Genomic DNA, 18,648 nt, shown 5'->3' with positions numbered 1-18,648 from the left:
ATTAATGCGATGCCCCCTATTATCTGCTTAGTATTGCTTACCCATTTGGGATTCAAGTGTAATATGTAATCATTTTATTTTAGAAAGACGCTAGAAAAAGGAAGGTACTATCATGTAGCAAAAAGAGAACTGACTTGAAAGCCACAATGTAAATATTATTTTATTTTTCACAGTAACCGATCACGTAATATTGGTGTGTGTGGGGGGGTGGGGCGGAGGGAAACGGGGGGAAACCATAATGTTTGTATTCCTAAGGTAAAGATGTCTGTATATATTTTATGAACATTTCCAGGTTGACTTTAATTTTATTTTATTAGGTACACTTTCTGCTTTAGGTGTAATTTCATTGACTATCTTAAGCACGTGGGCAGATTTTTAAATTTTTATATATGGCCTGGGCTATCTTTTCCTACTAAATATTTTCAAATATATATTTGTCAAGTTCCTATTTTTTGTGTTTTAGGCATTATCTCTTATCTCAAATTGTGTGCCACAGTCAAAATATCGAGGGCATAATTCCTCAAAGTCTTTGTTCTGAGACTTGTCCTCAATTTAGCTGAGCCACATCCACCACCAATTCCTATGAAACTGCTTTTTTTCATACTTTCACTAAACAATATTTATTCTATTACTAATATCTTTCTGCTTTTCCAAATAATTTTGGTATAATAGAATCTCTTCGAGTTAAGACAAATGAGTCACAAAACATAAGATCATATCTGGACATGGCTTCTCATCTGATTACCATTTGGTACAGAATGTGACGCCCTATTGTTGTAACTATTGTTTTACTTTTAAGGAATTACGGCTTTGCATTTCTTTTCTCTAAGGTTCTATCGATAACCCAGCAAACTCTTAAGAAATTTCTATTTAGACAATTGTACTCCTTTGACTCTCAACAAAAGAAAGATCCCAAAGACACACATATTTTTATAGGTTTTATAAACATATCTCCTCCATCTTCCTTGTCCACTACCTTAGCTGTTCCCAACTTTATTTTTAATTTAGCAAATTAGTCTCTCTAATTCTTTACATCTAGTTGCTTCTTTTGTATTCATCCCATTTACTTTGCCATCATAGCTTATTTTTCATCTCCCTCAAATATTTGCTCTTATCTTCTCCCTGCAAAATTAGGAAATTCCAGTGTATGACTTGGAGATATAATTAACATTCTTTCTTCCTTAAAGACTTTACAAATATAATCCTCAAATGTGGTCATAAACAAAAGGACTCGTAGGGTTCCAGGATCATCTTCCTATCCTAATGGAATGCTAAAATGAAAGTTTCGGGTAACTAAATAATGGATTTTGTTTGATAATTTTCATATTCAATATACATTTTTAATGATCTAATAAACATTTTAGACATTCAAAAACCTTTAAGCAAATTAAAGCTATAGAACTTAGAATTTATAATTAGCTGTAAATTAGTTGGAAAAATGGAACATGCAGCTTTCAATTTACTATTTTTTTGCTGAGACATATAAGACAATGGCAGCTGCCTGCAAAGTGTAACAATGTGTATATATTGTTGATTAAATCAGATACATATATGAAAACACCTGTCACAGCATTTGTCACAGTGAACCTTCAATAAGAGTTTAGGGTTGTTTATTACAGAATTATAAATAACAAAATGAGAACAAGTTAAACAATTGTGAATGCAGAGTTGGAAGATGATGGATTAGTTCATGTGTTTTTCAGGAAAGCAGGATAGTTCTGCAATAGGTTCAGAAATTTGTAAAATGCTCTGCAGCCATTCCTTGTGTTTCAATATTTTTCTTCCTACTGTTCCACTATTCTGAACTTTAGAATACCCTCTTTATTACCAAATGTAATTAATGCTTTCTTTCAAAGTTTGTTTCTCCCTAATGTAAATGTAACTTCCAGTGTTTTTCTTGAATGTAATGGGACATGTTACTCACCATAGAGAATTTGCTTTACTGGCTGGAAAACATCTTTGCTTCAAAATGAGTTTTTTAATGATCAAGAATAGACACAAGAGACAAAGGACATAGTGAGAAATATACATATATATATATGTATGCATGTACATATATATGTGTATGTATGTGTATATATATATGCATATATACATACATGAATACATACATATAGTCTTTTGTATAGATATTTAGTATTTGTACATACTAAATATATATCGTTCCTGATAGCTTCCAGAAACATTGAATTGGTAATGTAATTTGTTTGAATCTAGCCCTTTAAGCATGGTGTTATATAATCATCTTGCAATGGGATCAGAAACAGTTTACTTCTGTTCTAGCCTGCTACATGTGCCTGGACAAAGTTATACTTCTCAGTTAGGAGCTCCCTTCCATCGCTGTTCCTACTTGCCCTGTAAGGATTAGAGGTTTTCAGAAAAAGTGTGTGAGGTGGGGTACGGATGTCTGTGGTGCTACTTCATTGAATCTTATGCCTGAATTTAACAGTACATGTATGAGAATTGAAGGACTTAGGAGAGAAATGTAACACAATTCCATTCTAACTAAATGGTGTGTGTTGTGTGTGGGTAATATAGAGAAGTAATATTGGATAGCAGCAAAGTACTTATATAACTTGCCTATCACTTTATTTTCCTTTTAGCAAGTAAGTGGGAGAAAATAATGATTAAAAAATTTTCTTCTACAGATAATTGAGATAGGTTTTGAAAATTTTAGTATTGTTTTTACTGTATATAGTGTATATTATCTAAAAGTAGAAATCAGTTAATAAAAACTTATTAACTACATATTAATAAAAACTTATCAGATGGATGACTGGTGTGTCCCACACTTTACGAATCTTGTACAGGAAAATTATGGGGCATAAGTTAAAAATACTTGGTAAAATCTAGTAAAGACATCGACAGTGAAAACTAAACTAGGAGCCAACAATTTCTATTACTTATAACTCAGTGTTATATCTAGAAAAATATTCATGATGGTAATGTGTATATAATAAAACATTTCAATTACAAATGCTTTAGTTTTCATAGTACAACAGCCTTTCTTGGTAAAATGACATGTAACTGAATGGTTTACTTTTTGTGTTATTCATAATCTGGAGCCTATTTAGTGCCTTGAAAGGCCCAGAAAGACATCATTTTCATTGCTGTATTGTGCATTTAACAAAACTTATATAGCAATATAAACGAAGGTATTTTTTAAATAGCAATGTGGAGAGAGAATAAACATTTCATAGCTAATCAGCATCATTTTACAATGACACGTATTGCTCTAAATGTTCTTTCACCTTCCTCTTATTTATAGGAATTGAAGAGTGCCACAAGAAAGCTGCATCATGAGTTGCTTGTGTTTATAAAGTGTCCAATGGATTTTTGATCATATAAGGTAAAAACTGAATTAATTTCAATTGTATTTTCAGGATGAAATGAAATGATGTTTAAAAAACTAATTTATTGTTTAAAAAATTACAGCTGGTATATGATATTATATTAATTTCAGGTGTACATCATAGTGATTAGACAGTTATATTAGTTAAAAAGTTATCACTCTGATAAATTCAGTACTCTATACATAGTTAGTATAATATTATTGACTATATTCCTTATGTATTACATTACATCCCCACAACTAGTTTATAACTACTTTTTTGTACTTCTTAAGACCTCCTCCCTTTTCACCCACCCCCAAATCCCCTCTCATCTGGAAACCATCAAAATGTTTCTATATCTATGAGTTTGTTTCTATTTTGTTGTTTATTTTGTTCTTTAAATCCACATGTAAGTGAAATCATATGGCATTTGATTTTCTTTGACTTACTCCACTCAGCATAATACCCTCTATGTCTATCCACATTGTTGCCAGGTGGCAAGATTTTATTCTTTTTCATAGCTGAATAATATTTCATTTATATTCCATTATATTTCATTATGTTTCATTACATATTCCATTGTATATATGTACACCTGTGCTCTACGCATTCATCTGTTGATGGACACACAGCTTGCCTATATATCTTGACTATTGTAAAAAATGCTGCAATGAACATATGGATTCATATATCCCTTTGAAGTAGTATTTTGGGTTTCTTCCGATAAATACCCAAAAGTGGGAATACTGGATCCTTCTTTTTCTCTTGTTATAAAGTCTTTGTTTTAAAGTCTCTTTTGTCTGGTATAAGTATTATTACTCCAGTTTGTTTGTTTGTTTCATTTTCATAAAACATCTTTTCCATTTTTTATACTCTCAGTCTATGTGTGTCTTTCAATCTGAAGTGAGTCTCTCGTAGGCAGTATATGTAAGGGTCTCATTTTATCATCCATTTAGCCAGGCTTTCTTTTAATTGGAACATCTAATCCATTTACATTGAATAATCGTTGATAGGTATTTAGTTATTGCCATTTTATTATTCATATTTTTTAAACTTTTTTGTTTTTGTTTTTCTTCTTCGTCTAAAAGAAGTCCTTCCAACATTTGCTGTAATACTAGCTTAGTGCTGATGAGCTCCTTTAGCTTTTTCTTATCTCTGGGAAGCTCTTTATCTGTCTTTCAATTCTAAACAATAGCTTTACTGGATAGAGTAGTCTTGGTTGTAGGCCCTTGCTTTTCATGGCTTTAAATATTTCCTGTCAATCCATTCTGACCTGCAAAGTTCCTGTTGGGAAATCAGCTGACAATTTTATGAGAGCTCCCTTGTGGGTGACTAATTACATTTCTCTTGCTGCTTTTAAGAGTCTCTCATTGTCTTTAACCTTTGGCATTTTAATTAAGATATGTTTTGGTGTGGGCCTCTTTGGATTCACCTTGTTCACTATGTGCTTCCTGTATTTGTATATCTATTTCCTTCGCTAGTAGAGGAAAGTTTTCAATCATTATTTCTTGAAAAAAGGTATTCAGTTCCTTACTTTCTCTTCTCCTTCTGATATCCCTGTGATGAAAATGTCGGTACGGTCGATATTGTCGCATGAGTCCCTTCAATTATCCTCATTCTTTCTTTTTTTCTTCTTCTTGCTGTTCTGATGGGATGTTTTCCGCTACCTTATCTTCTAAATTGCTGATTCAACCCTCTGTTTCATCTAATCTACTGTCGATTCCTCTTCAGGTATTCTTCATTTCAGTTATTGTATTATTCATTTCTGACTTGTTCTTTTATATGTTTTCTAGCTCTACTTTTATGTTTTCTAGCTGTTTGTTTAAATTCTCACTGTATTCACCTACTCTTCCCATAAGTTCACTGAGTAGCTATATAACGAGTGTTTGAAGTCTGCATCTGATCCATTATTTGTCTCCATTTTGTTTAGTTCTTTTTCTGGAGCTTTGTTCTGTTTTTTTTTTTTTTTTTTAATTTATTTTTTTTTTATTTGGGACACATTTCTTTGTCTCCTTGTTTAAGCTGCCTCTCTATGTTTATTTTTATGTATTAGATAGGACTCATAAGTCTCCAGTCTTAGTAGAATGGCTTTATGTAATAGTTGTTTTTTGGGACTCAGTGGCACAGTCTCCCTGAGCACCTGAGCTGGGTGCTCCAGATGTGTCTATTATATAGGTTGTTTGTGCCCTTCTATTGTAGTTGAGCCTTGGTTGCTGTTAGCACGTCAGTAGGAAGGATCGCTCCTTAGGCTAATTGGTTGTGAGGACTGACCAGAGACTCCAGTGGGGGAGCTATTGTACAGGGGCTGATCTTACAGAGCAGGATGCACTTTAGTCTGCCTAGTCTTTCTTTTGGGTATGTCGTCCTCATATGTGCCCCGGGTACTGTTCTGGCTAAGACCTAAGCTAGCCACTGCACGTGCTTGCCTTACTGCAAGCCAAGTTGATTTGCACCCTGTGCCCTCCCCAGAGTCAGGTGGCATGAGCCCCCAAGCAATCTGCAGGTGGTCATCCCCCATGATGGACTTCGATGTGCTTCAAGGAGCCAAGCCACAAATCCAGATAGTGCTTGGCTTGAGGCTGCTCAGCAAGAGGTAAGGGGCACATTGAGGCCAGATACTCCTTATTTAGGTTTTCTGAAACTTTGAGAGATTCTAGCAAAGTCCATAGCATGAGCCAAGATAGGCTGTTTGTATGGAGAAACCAGTGAAGGTGGTTTGGGTGGGCCTGCAAGTTGGGAGGGGCAGAATCTCATAGAATCACTAGGGCAGGGAAACCAATGTTAGTTATGTTGATGGAGATGCAGATATGGTGGCTGCCTGCGTCTGCATGCAGGGAACAGAAAAGGCTCAACAAAGGAACACTGGATTCTGCCAGCACTTCTCTCTTGGAAAGTTCTGCCTCTCTAGCCCTCATCCCAAAGTCAGACAACTCAGTACCTCCCCGTGTGTCCCTGGAGCTTTTTGAGCAGCTACCCCAGGCCTGAAGCTCAGAGTAAGTAAATTCGTCAGTGATAAGTCTCTGAGTGGGTCTTTCAGGAGGAAATCAGCTACCCTTCATCTCAACCGCAATCTCTGCTGGTTTTCACAGCCAGGTGTTAGGAGGATTTCTCTTTCTAGCGCTGGAACCCTTGGCTGAGGAGCCTCAGGTGTGGCCGGGACCCCCCTTACTCCTCCAGGGTGACCTTCACAGCCAAGATAACTCTCTCGATTTTTAATCGCCACATGCATTTGTGGATTCAGCGTGTTCCGCATCTCTGCCCACTCCTACTGGTCTCAAGGTGGCCTTTTCCATGTTTTCCCCAGTTGTAGGACTTCTGTTCAGCTAGATTTCAGGTAATTCTCAATGATGGTTGTTCTGTAGTTTAGTTGTAATTTTGATGTGGTTGTGAGAGTAGGTGAGCACAGCATTTATCTATTCTGTCATCTTGACCGGGAGCTGAAATACCTTTTTTTTTTTTTTTTTTTTGGTCTTAAGACTTAGTTTCTCTATATGAGGAAGTTAATTTTCTTTTATTTAGCCATATATTGAATGAAATAGTTCCTCTGGTTTCTTTGCTTCAAGTGACTGTGGGAAGTTATTGGCACATGACAATCTATTGCTGGGCTTTTACATTTTTCTCTGTAAAATTATCATGTATGTTACATGTGATATGTTTCAGATAGTCTATACATGTTTTTTGTTTGCTTAAAGTGATTTTTTTTGTCCTTTTAAAAACAATATTAGCATTTTCAAGTGTTATACATAATATGTATTTCATTGCTATATTAATAAAGGTATTTATTAATTCTTACGACATGTAGTGAAGGCATACTACTATTATTTAAAGTAGAAGCTGAGTTACTCTGGTATTTTTTATTATCCTTATAAGGCATAACATTGTTCACTCAGTATTTTAAAAATTGCAATTATAAGAATAAAAACTACCTCAGAATCTTTCAGAGGTTGTATATGTGTGATGTGAATGACATTCTTTTTTTTTTTCTTTAGAAAGTTTTACTAGTTTTTCTACCTTTTCTTTCTTTGCTGGGAGTCCTTTACCAAATATTTTAACATAATTTTTATTTTTTGTTTTCAGTTGTTAGAGAGTAAATTAAGACGTTTGCAATCACTACTTTCTTTTCACCACATAAAATTATGGAGAAAGGAATTATTAAGATTTGACGAGTGTCCAGAGAGATAAGGCTTGACTAGTCACTATTAAGAAAAGCCTCATTAATGCCACTAAATGTTGACTTATGCGGCTGTATCACTTATGTCCTCATAAAGGCCAAAAAATGAAGCAAAGAAAATTTTCTTCTAGAAAATGGGTTTCCTAGAAAGAGAATATGTCTGCTTCCAGCACATGTCTATCAGACAAACAAGAATAGCAAGGAAAGAATAACTTGCATGTAAATGGCTCACCTAGTAACAAACAGTGGATGCACACACACACACATGTGGGCGTGCACACACACACACACACACATACACACACACCAGTCCCAGTTTAGGATGCTGTTTTTGAATCCAAAGGAAACTCTCACTCTCTATGAATAGAAATATAGGCTTAATGAGAAACAAATATATATTTCAAGGAGGAATAGAAGAGAAATTAAATATACAAAGAATATATTGAATTATTACTTTTTTTAAAAAAAAGCATCATAATAAATTATGAACTATATAATAAGGCATAGGCTCATATTTTACAAGGGTCTCCATTATGCTAACTTCAATGAGATAATAGAGAAAGAATGGGCAGACAGTCATGTGAAGAGAATTAGGGGAAAATGCTCATTTGCCCAGCATGAACCTATCATTCACAGGGCTCTTCCAATCAAAAAGAACATTTAATGGCACTTAAAATATGATAAATTCGACATGTTTCAAAGACACTGTGAAATATAATTCTTCTTTGAATATTTCTTAGTATATTCTTTTATATTTCCTTTAGCCAATTTAAGTAATCCTGATAAATTAACCTCTTTTTTCCTGCTTGAATTTATGTGAATTCCTACATTTCCCGATTGTGAATCCAAAGAACACTGACTGTCTTCTGAAGTATCTTATTAGTAGATAGGAGGTGATTTTATTTTTATCCATGAAAAATGAAACACACTGTTAATTTATTAAATGACTAGAGGTTATTTGAAAATTAATATTTCATTTGATTTTGATGTGATTTTTATAAAACATCAAAGCCATATGGAAATTTGTCTGCACTGAGAAATTTCATTTTAATAAGTTCAAAGTATGTAACATAAGCAGAATGAAAAATCTTGTATCCTCTAGATTCTTGTTCTAACAATTCAGCTCATTTTCACTTCCATTTTCAGCCCCTCTTCTCCCAACACTGGCTTTTTCTCCTTTGCTGATACAGTCAAGTCTTTATCTGAAATGGCAGAGGAGATTTGTCTCCCACAACCCCCACAGGTACTGATCTATTTTCCTATTCTTTATTGCTAATCGTTATTTTCTTAAAACCTTTGGTGAGGTTTTAAAAATTATCTTCTCCATTCTTAAGCCATTAGAATTTTTTAAAAATACATGTTAGTAAAGAGTGAAATAAATTGTGAATATAGCAGAGACATTTTATGTTGTACAAAGAATTGATGATTCACATTTAAAAGGGAAATATCACCAGCATGATGGTCAACATGTACTTAGAATGTAAATGACATTAACAGGCATATTAAACAGAGAAGGGGCTACAAAATCAGTCAGTATTCTGAGTAAAACACTCCCAAAACTGTAAGCTCAGTCTACAAGTTGAAGAAGGACATTTGTAACTCAAGAATAACTGCTGAGAGGAAACATGATAATGAGGAAATTTGAATATGTGAACAAATTAGACATGCCTTGTTTTGAGAAGGTAATACTCAGAGTTTTAGAGATGATGATACTTGAATCTGTCAGTTGGAAGGGAGGTAAGACTTTTATAGCTGTGACTCGAGAAAGGTCCTGGGACATTTGAGTGTAATGTGATCCGATATGTGTAAAAATTTTAAAACAATATTATATGAATTCAGTTTAAGTAAACAAAAACAAATAAAAATGTAAAAATTAGAATCCTCCCCCCCAAAAAAAATGAGCTGCTACATAAAGGGTTGAGAATCTTGCCCCTAAAGATGTTACCTGGTTTGTTTGACTGGCCAACTGCTTCTCACCAGGGATTTATGTATCAACCAGTGTTTGAAGAAGTGACAGTTTACATCTGACCCTAAGAATATTTCTAGCTCCCCAAATCTCTGAATTTAATTTATTTGACATAAGTTGCCAATAGTAAGGCAAAAGGTTTTAGCAGTTACAATCCCAAGTACACTGTCATTATTCCTGTAATGGGTTCACAATCACTGAACCTGTCACTTTGGAAATTTGCCTGTTTGTGGGGCTAAGTTACTAGTCTTTGAAAGAGGATGAAAAATGACTACTTATTATATGATGTTGTCATTGAGGCTCAAGGACTAATAATGGTAAGAAAGAATAACTTAAAATAAGCTATTACAAACTGTATGCTTTGCCATTTAACTGACTTTTAATTAGAGCTCAACATTAGTTATATAGGGGTACATTTTACAGCATAGAATTGTTAAGTGTTTTATAGGTATTTATTATTTTGATGGCTTAGAATTATGATTAGGATAAAATGTTGTCCTTTCAATCAGATTTCATGTGTTGGATAAAACTAGTTTGTTTTTCTGAGAAAAGCCTAGACACTAGCCATAGGTATTCCCTTTTGTACTTCTCTGCATAGATACAATGGCAGTCTGTTCAGGTAGGTGTTCTGGTTAGGCATTTCAGCTTTTGAGAAGATGCCAAAATTATGCATGCTTTTAAGCTTAGGGCTATGTCCTTCCTTACTCAGTAACAGCAAGTATTTGTGGTCTGTGACTCATCCTAAAGTATGTACATCCCAATTTCTGCCAGCCAGTATTAATCAGCAATGTAGTAGCAAGACATAATATTGAGGGAGGACTGCTTGAATAATGTGAATCCTTTTCATTCATTTATATGGCATAAATTTTATGAATTGATTAAACAAGACTATTACAATCTTTGTATTTACTCTGTAGAAGTGTTTTCACTAAGCCATAGCTTGAATCAATGCAATTCACTTACAGTAATTTGTATTTGAGATGCTGGAAACCCATGCTTGCATTTACTCTAGAAATGTTATTCATGGTGTGGTTTTCTACATCCTTTATAAAGTTTCTCCATTGAAGAGATATGGGACATGCTTCCCTCCAGTCTCAGCCCTCCAAATAGCAGAGCGTCTCGTGGAAACTTGTTTATTTTTAACTTATAATTTCACTGAATAGTGCAGTTATTTATTTTCATGTGTGCATAAGGTACTAGGAAACTCATAAGCAAACCTGTTGTACACGCCTGGGAAGTAAACCTATCTAATGGCATATACGATAGTGAAGCATTGCTGCTGTAGGATCAGTTTAAGAGTAGATCCAATCTCTTATTTGGATCAAGGGTAGACTAGGTTGGAATGCCACCTCATTTTTCTGTTTAGTGCTTGTGTTATAGTAGTGTTTTGAAGATTAAACACAATACTAACAATATATTAACACACATTATTGGTAAATGTGAGCTATTGTCAATACTAAAGAAGTTCCCAAGAAGCAGCTCTTTTTCCCACTGCAGTTCATGGACTACCAAAACACACATGTATTGAACACCTATTATGTTCATTTATTATTCATATGTATATGAGTTAACAGTACAGATAAGAATAATAATTAAATATTTTATGATGCAACAGTTATCTTTAGTACAAGAGAAAGGAACTAAAATTAAGAATAACCTTTTAAAATGTTTTACATGTTCTTTCTATGCCTATAGGGACTTTCAAGATCAAAGTTTTATTGGAATAGGTTAAAATATTATTTATAAATAATTTGGAAATTTGAAGGGGAGGAGCTTATTTTAGTGTTTGATTCACATTCTCTTCATCACCCTTCCCAGTGCTTTGCTGAAAGTAAGAGTTGAATCGGTTTGCATTTGCTGCATGCCATTCCCACAGGACAGGGGGATAGCTAATCATAAGACAACCACACCTCAACTTGCTTGCAGCACAATCTGTTACCAGAAAAGAGGCTTGAAATGAATTTAAGTGCCCTCCTTTTTTTGTCTGACAGATATAATTTCTACCCTGTACTTACCTCCTTATCCTTCCAGTTATAGAAGATAATAGGAAAATATAGTAAATCTTCTGTGAAACTTTATACTCCTATTCTCAGTACATGAAACATTATTAGTATTTATAAACGTCACTCTGTGATAACTGTGTTTTCTGAGAAAAGACCCATTTTCATTCAGAATGTTGGAAATAAAAATCTATCCATTGAATGATAAAAGGTTTAAATGGTTACGGATCTCAGTGGCAATAGAATAACATGATTTTGTATCAATATTTATGCAACAATTTTATAACATTTGACATGTGCCTGGCACTATTTTAAGGACTTCACAATATTCACTTAATCCCTATAACAGAATGAATATTATCACTATCTGCATTCTGCAGATGAAGATACTGAAGGCTGAAGAGATTCAATAACTTGCCCAAGATCACAAAACAGATAAATATCTTACATAACAAGATGTACTTAGCAACAAAGGCCTACAACAAAAGAATATTTCTTGAGAGACTACAGGTAGCAATGACCAGGATATAGTCATTGCAAAGTGAAAAATGGTCCTCCCTCTGCTCTGTCTTCAAAATCTTTTGTCACTTGATAGGTTATATAAGGAGGAATAACTTTAGAGATGGGTAGAAAGTTTATAAGTATGAAGTCTGAATCAAGAAAACTTTAGAGAGGGCAATAAAAAGGTAGCAATTCCTTTCACTTGGAGCCTAAATAATTTTGCCACCCAGTCTAATTTTTCTTCTCAGAGAGGGAGATAAGATTAATCTCAGCATGTCTCTAGTAAACCTATTTGCATTGGACTTCACTCTGGATCAGATTACATTTTCTCTTACTGTTGTGTGATACCTAATATCCTTAAAACCTTTTTATAACTCTGAATGCATGCGCCACATGTAATTTACAATAGAATTTAAAAAGTGCAACACCTAATTAATTCACCAATCAGCTGTCAGAGCATGCGATCTTTTCCTAGTTCACTGTTGAGTTCCCTGTGGGAGAATCAGTATTCTGAAAGTGCCATTTCCATTATGCTGTATGTGGTGTTAAAGCAGATACTAAATTATGCTGCTTGTTCATGGAAAATATGCTATCCTCATGAGTGCCTTGATGACTTTGTTAAAAATACCTTCTGCCACCCCTGTTCTTCTGTTCTCATGAACACCGTGGCTCCACAGTACATAAGGGTCTTCCCAGTGCCAGAATTTAAGGGGGATCAGCATATCTTAGTTTCATCCATGTGTAATTTTCCTTCAGGTTTTTTTTTTTTGTTTTATCCTTAAACTTTACTCTATTTCTTTTCTAAAAAGTAATTTAAAATCTATTTTCTCAGACTTTATAATTTTTGAAGACTTTCCTGTCTCAAATATTCTAAAACAGGGCCATTTTATACACAATAGAAATGTTCATGACTACTAAGTATTTCATTGGTTTATAAAATTATAACCAGGTAAACATGTTTTATGAGTACTTTCAGGAAAAAAAGGAAGGAAGTAGTGTTTGTAGAATTGTAGAATCTATTTATGGTTGATAACTGCTTTAGTGATTCATGATTTTTTGCTGAGAAACAAACTATCTCAAAATTCACTTGCTTGACACAATTATTTGATGATTTTTCACAGATCTGTGGGTCAGTGAGTGATTTTGGTGATCCTGGGCTCCAATGATTTCAGCTGAACTTGTTCATGCATACGAAGTCAGCAGTGGTTAGGCCAGGGTTGGCTAGTCTAGAATAACCTCACTCACTTATTTTGCAGTTTTCTAGCTAAGGCACCAGGGCTCTCTGGGCCATATGTCTCTCATCATACAATTTATTAGTTTGAACAAATTCACATCTTGACAGGGTTTTAAGACAAAGAGCAGAGGCTTTCAAGACAAAGCATAGAAGCTTTCAAGGCTTCTAGAAGCCAATTCTTAGAACTAGCCTAACATTGTTTTTGCTGCATTCTATTGACCACAGCAAGTTACAAGGCCGGCCCAAATATACGAGGTGGACAAAAGCTCTCTATCTCTTGATGAGAGTAGTTAGTTGCAAAGTAACACTACAGAGAGACTAGATGCAGGGAGGAGTGAAGAACTGGGACAGTTTTGTCATCTATCCTGCTTTCCTACCTGGTAGAGCTTAAAAGTCATCTGGACCCGACACAGATTTAGTTTTTGCACTGTTACTGATCAGGCTGGATTTGCAGTCAAAAACAACTCTCCTTCTCAATTTGACAGTACAACCTGGCATCAGAACAACAATATAATACATTCTACATCTGTCCAGAATATTTTATTTCTGATGATGCCTCTTTTTAATTGATTTTACTGAATAGAGATGTGAAAAAAATGTTTAAAATATGCACAAGGTATAATTAAAACTATAATGTGTATAACATTATGCATACCATCCAGTGTAAGAAAAACATTAATATATTCTGAAGCAAACCATATATTCTTCCCCAATCCAATCTCTTTTCTTGTTAAAAGGTAACCTCTCATGAATTTTATTTATAATTCTTTTGCTTTTCATTATGGTTTTGACACATTTTTACCAATATATATTTGCTGTAGGATGCACATCTTATAAATTTCTGAATTTTAGAAAAATAGAATTATATTGCATGCTTACCAATGCTAGCCACTGTTTTGAATTTTGTATTTTAGCAAAATACTTAGTCTATTTAGATTAATTAAAAACATATATTTTCTTTATATCTTTAATATTATATTGAGTTTACTCATTCTTGTATTTCTTTGTCTATTCTCTAATTATTTTAAATTAATTAGTTGTTCCCATTTATCTTTCCCTTCATTAGTTAATACTTATATTCTCTTTCCTAGTTTTTAATGATTACATTAAAATGTTATCATCTATAGAAAACCCCACTAAGCGTGAAGTTCAATCTTCACTCACTTTCTAAACAATATAAGAGTTTAGAATAATAACTACAATGAGCCTTTTTAAATTTTATATGCAATTGTCATGTATTTTAGTTCTGTTGGAATTTTTAATCCTAATGACAATTTTATTTTTGTTTTATATAAGTAAATATTAATATTGTCCATTGTGTTTGCTTACCATTTCTTCTTATATCTGAAGTCTTCCATCTGAGATTTCTCTCTTCTGCCTGAAGAATTACATTTAGAGTATATTAATAATTACCAATTGATAGCAAAAGCTGTTTTCTTTGTCTATAAATGTCTATTTCTTTATCATAGTTGAAAGACATTTTGTTGAATATATGATTCTAAGTTGAAGGGTTATTTTGCTTTAGCATATTTCATCTGTTGCTATACTGGCTACTGGTGTACATGGTTGCTATTTAGAAGTCAGTTGTCAAGCTAATTGTTTTCTGTAAAGATATTTTTAATATTTTCTTTCTACTACATTCAATATTGTTCCTTGTCTTTGATACCTTGCAGTTTTATTGTAATATGTCCAGGCATTAACTTTTTTGTATTTCTTAATTTACTTTTTTGATCTTAGATTACTTAAACTTTATACTGGCATCTTTCACCAATTCTGGAAAATTCTCAGTAATTATTTATCTCTATATTACCCTTACTCATTGTTTTTTCTCTCCTTTCCTTCTGAAAATCTATAATGTAAAATTTAGTTTTAGTGCTCTATTCAAGTTTAGAGAAAATCGACAAAAGCAAGAGCTAAGTCTTTGAAAATATCAATAAAATTAACAAACTTTTAGCTAGGCGAACTAAGAATAAGAGAAGGCATAAATACTTAAACTCAGAATTGAAAGGACATTATTACCAATTTTGCAGAAATGCAAGAGATTATACGAGAGTACTGTGAACAACTGTATAACAACAAATTGGTGAAACACTGAAAGCTTTTCCTCTTAGATCAGGAACAGGACAAGGTTGTCTGCTCTCACCGTTGTTATTCAGCATATAGTACTGGAAGTATTAACCAGAGCAATCAGGCAAGAGAAAAAAATAAAAGACATTCAAATTAGAACTAAAGAAGGAAAATTTTCACCTTTTTCAGATGACATGATTTGTTAAATTGAAAACCTTAAAGGCTCCACCAAACATTATTAGAAACGATAACCAAATTCATTAAATTTGTAGGATACAAAATCAACATATAAAACTCCATTATATTCTTATACACTAACAATGAAATTTCAGAAAAAGAAAAAAAAACTATTCCTTTTGCAATTGCAACACAAATAATAAGATACCTAGGAATAAACTTAACAAAGCATGGTAATTTCCTAACTCTGAAAACTACAAGGCATTATTAAAAGAAATTGAAGGAGATACCAAGACATAGAATATTCCATGTTCATGGATTGGAATAATTAACATAGGTAAAATGGATATATTATCTACAGTGATATACAAATTTAATGCAGTCTTCATCAACATCCCAATGGTACTTTTTAAAGAAATAGAGCAAAATATATATATATATATATATATATATATATATATATATATATATGTCAGATTTGTATGGAACCACAAAAGACCCCAAATTGCTAAAGCAGTCCTGAGCAAAAACAAAGCTGGAGGTGTCATACTCCATAACTTAAAATTATACTATTAAGTCACAGTAATCAAAACAGCATGGTATTGGCAGAAAAACACACATGGACCAATGGAATAGAATTGAAAGCTCAGAAATCAACCCACGTATATATGGGCAAATGATTTTCAAAAAGGAGACAAACATGCAATGGAGAGAAGAAACCCTTTTCAATAAATGATCCTGGGAAAATTGGAAAGCCACATGCAAAAAATAAAATTAGACTGTTATCTGTCTCCGTACACCAAAATTAACTCAAAATGGATCAAAGACCTAAGTATAAGACATGAAACAATTGCACAACAGAAACATAAGTACTAAACTCATGGACCTTGGTCTTAGAAAATATTTTATGAATTTGATCTCAAAGACAAGAGAAGTAAAAGTAAAAGTAAATGAATGGTACTATATCAAACTAAAAAAACTTCTGCATAGCAAAAGAAACTATCAGAAAACAAAGAGGCAAACAACTAAATGGGAGAAGAAATTTGCGAACAATGTCTTTGATAAGGGGTTAATATCCAAAATATGTAAAGAACTAATACATCTCAACAATAAAAACCTAAACAGCCCAATAAAAAAATAGGCAGAGGAACTGAACAGATACTTCTCCCAAGAAGACATACAAATAGTTCACAAACATAAAAAAAAATGCTCAACCTCACTAGCTATTAGGGAAAAACAAACCGAAACCAGAATGAGATACTACCTCACACCTGTTAAAATGGCTATCAATAACAAGAAGTGATAACAAGAGTTAGAGAGGTTGTGTAGAAAAAAGAACCCTCATAGTCTGCTTGTGAAATTTTTTCCTCAAAAAATTAAGAACGGAATTACTATATGACTCAGCAATTCTTCTCTGAGTATCTATCCAAAAAAATTGAAAACATTTATTCATAAAGATACATGTAACCCTATGTTCATTGCAGCATTATTCATGATGACCAAGACATGGAAACGACCAAAGTGCCTTTTGATAGACGATTGGATAAAGAAGATATGGTACATATGTACAATACAATGCTACTCAGCCACAAGAAAAAAATGAAATACTGCCATTAGTGACAACATGAATGGACCTCGAGAATATTATGCTAAGTGAGATAAGACAGGCAGGAAAAGTCAAAATCCATATGATTTCAGTCATATGTGAGATATAAAACTGAAGTAGCAAATGAACAAGGCAGACAAACAAAAATTCATAGCTACAGACAATAGTATGGTGATTATCAGAGAAAAAGGAGCTGGAGGAGAGGTATAAAAGGGTAAAAGGAGTCAAATATATGGTGACAGAGATTGGACTTTGGGTGGTAAACATACACTATAATATGCAGATGAACTGTTATAGAATTGAGACCTACATAATTTTATTAACCAATATCACCCCTTTAATTTAATAAAATTTAAAAAATCAACCAGTGATCACATTAACAAAGTGAAGGGGAAAAAAAGCACATTATTGTTTCAATTGATGCAGAAAAAGCATTTGACAAAATCAACACTCTTTTCTGATAAAAACATTCAACAAATTAGAAATAGACGGAAACTACCTCAACATAATAAAGACCATAAATGAAAAACCCGCAGCTAACATTATACATAATGGTGAAAGACTGAAAGCTCTTCTTCTAAGGTAAGGAACATGACAAAGGTAGCCACTTTTGTCACTTCTGTTCAACATTATAATGGAAGTTCTAGCCAGAGCAATTAGTCAAGAAAAAAAAATACAAAACATCCAAATTGGAAAGGATGACATGATATGATAATATGATATTATATATTAAAATAAAGCCCTAAAGATTCCACAAGAAACCCTGTCAGAGCTAATTAATTAATTTAGCTAAGTTTCAGGATGCACAAAAATTAGTTGCATTTTTATACACTGGCAATGATCAATGAGAAAAGGAAATTAAGAAACAATTTAATTTATAATATTAAAAAGAATAAATGCTTAGTAATAAATTTAATCAACTGGGCAAAAGACTGTCCACTGAAAACTACAGAATGTTACTGAAAGAAATTAAAGAATACACAAACATATAGGAAAACATTCGGTGTCCACGAATTGCAAGATAATATTATCTATATGTCAGTACTACCCCCCAAAAATCTATCTTTTCTGTGTAATTCCTATCAATATGTCAACAAAGTTTTTGCAGACATAGAAAAATATATCCTAAAATTGATATAGAATCTCAAGGTTTCCTATAGTCAAAATAGTCTTGTAAAAGACCAAATTTGGAAGTCTCATTATTTCTGATTTCAAAACTCCCTATAAACCTACGATAATCAAAGTGCATTTTTCAGTATAAAGACAGACATATAAAACAATAGACTAGAATGGAGAGCCCAGATATAAACCCTTACATATGTGGTCAAATGCTTTCTTGACAAGAGTCAAGACTGTTTAACAGGGAAATGGCAGTCTTTTCAACTAATGGTCTTTGGAAAACTGTATATCCTCATGCAAACAAATGTGATTAGACTTTAATTTTACACTACATGAAAAAATCAATTCAAATAAGCTGCAAAGATCTAAATGTAAGAGCTAAAACTATAAAACTCTTAGGGAAAAAAATCAAAATCTTCACAAAAATGGATTTTGCAACGTTTCCTTGGATATGACACCAAAAGTATAGCAAAGA

General features: G+C 33.2%; 1 protein-coding gene across 16 annotated transcripts in view; it reads left to right on the top strand.

The window, feature by feature from the left end:
• The window catches only part of LINGO2 (leucine rich repeat and Ig domain containing 2), a 1,061,594-nt gene that overhangs the window by 451,372 nt on the left and 591,574 nt on the right, over positions 1-18,648 (top strand). For 15 of the 16 annotated variants that reach the window (XM_036217659.1, XM_036217649.1, XM_036217643.1 and 12 more), the window contains 2 exons: positions 3,269-3,349; positions 8,650-8,746. The gene's annotated coding sequence lies outside the window, so the exon portion shown is untranslated. The remainder of the gene's footprint in view (positions 1-3,268; positions 3,350-8,649; positions 8,747-18,648) is intronic. The other variant, XM_036217656.1, reaches the window with a different exon arrangement.

Source organism: Rousettus aegyptiacus, unplaced genomic scaffold (assembly GCF_014176215.1).
Source record: "Rousettus aegyptiacus isolate mRouAeg1 unplaced genomic scaffold, mRouAeg1.p scaffold_m13_p_3, whole genome shotgun sequence".
Lineage (NCBI taxonomy): Eukaryota > Metazoa > Chordata > Mammalia > Chiroptera > Pteropodidae > Rousettus > Rousettus aegyptiacus.
The sequence above is the reverse complement of the archived record's forward strand: the minus strand, read 5'-3'. Positions and strand labels throughout refer to the sequence as shown.